A 976-nucleotide genomic window follows, 5' to 3' on the forward strand; every position below is an offset into this window, starting at 1 on the left:
AGTCTGGTTAAGTAGAACTTCCAGAGATTATCTCAGAGCTTGAAATACTTGGACCATTAAATATTAATAACATCATAATGGACTCCTTAAAATTGCTAAACCATTGTAATGTGTTAACAGAGTAGAAACATTTCATATTTTTCTCTATTCTATCCAGTTCTCTTACATGTAATGTCTTGAAATTTACTTTATTCTTCAACTTTGTCTAACAGAAAATTGCAATGTATTTTATGCGCACTTTTTCCTAATATTTTTGAAATAATTTTGTTACTATGAAAGTATTTTCTAGATCTTGCCCCGTCCACATTCTCAGGAACTTTAGTTTTGCATTCTGTTTCACCCAACATGTTCCCTCTTTACTAATGCTATCTTACCAGCACTGAAAATCCGTCAGCTTTGACAACTTTAATATATTATCTTTTGTGTTTATGCTACTTTGTAATTGTTGCCTATTCAATACCAAATTTTCAAAGTAAATATTCGGTAGTTATTTATTATACTGATAAGGACAGATACTATACTTGATCTTAGCCAAAAGGTCAAGAAGTGATTCCACAGCTATTTATAATTTTCTCTTCCTACTCTATTCTGAATTATTTCTATTCCATTCTATACACCTCCCTCTAGTAATCTGAAACTGCTCATACCAAGCTCCCCGATGGATAAGTTAAATGAACTTGAGACTGTTAAGTCCTAAGTAAATACTCACAGATCTTTGAAATAACTTCCCTTTTAGAATGACGCCCTTCTCCTGTCTTACAGGACACCATCCTAAATTTGTTTTTTTTTTTTTTTTCCATCTAGATACTCTGTTTTAGTCTTTTTGTGCTGGCTTCTTTTCCAGGATGTGAGAAACTTTCAGAATTATGTCTAAAACCTGATCTCAGCTCATACAGAGTAATCTCATGCATTCAATAATTTTTATTAATACATATTCATCAAGCAACATTCTTCTCTATTTTTTCAATATCCTGTC

At 31.8% G+C, this 976-nt stretch overlaps 1 pseudogene; it reads right to left on the bottom strand.

Moving 5' to 3' along the window:
* Positions 1-440: 440 nt before the first annotated feature.
* On the bottom strand, positions 441-551 carry LOC144257057 (U2 spliceosomal RNA; annotated as a pseudogene).
* Positions 552-976: the final 425 nt, after the last annotated feature.

Source organism: Urocitellus parryii, chromosome 9 (assembly GCF_045843805.1).
Source record: "Urocitellus parryii isolate mUroPar1 chromosome 9, mUroPar1.hap1, whole genome shotgun sequence".
Taxonomy (NCBI): domain Eukaryota; kingdom Metazoa; phylum Chordata; class Mammalia; order Rodentia; family Sciuridae; genus Urocitellus; species Urocitellus parryii.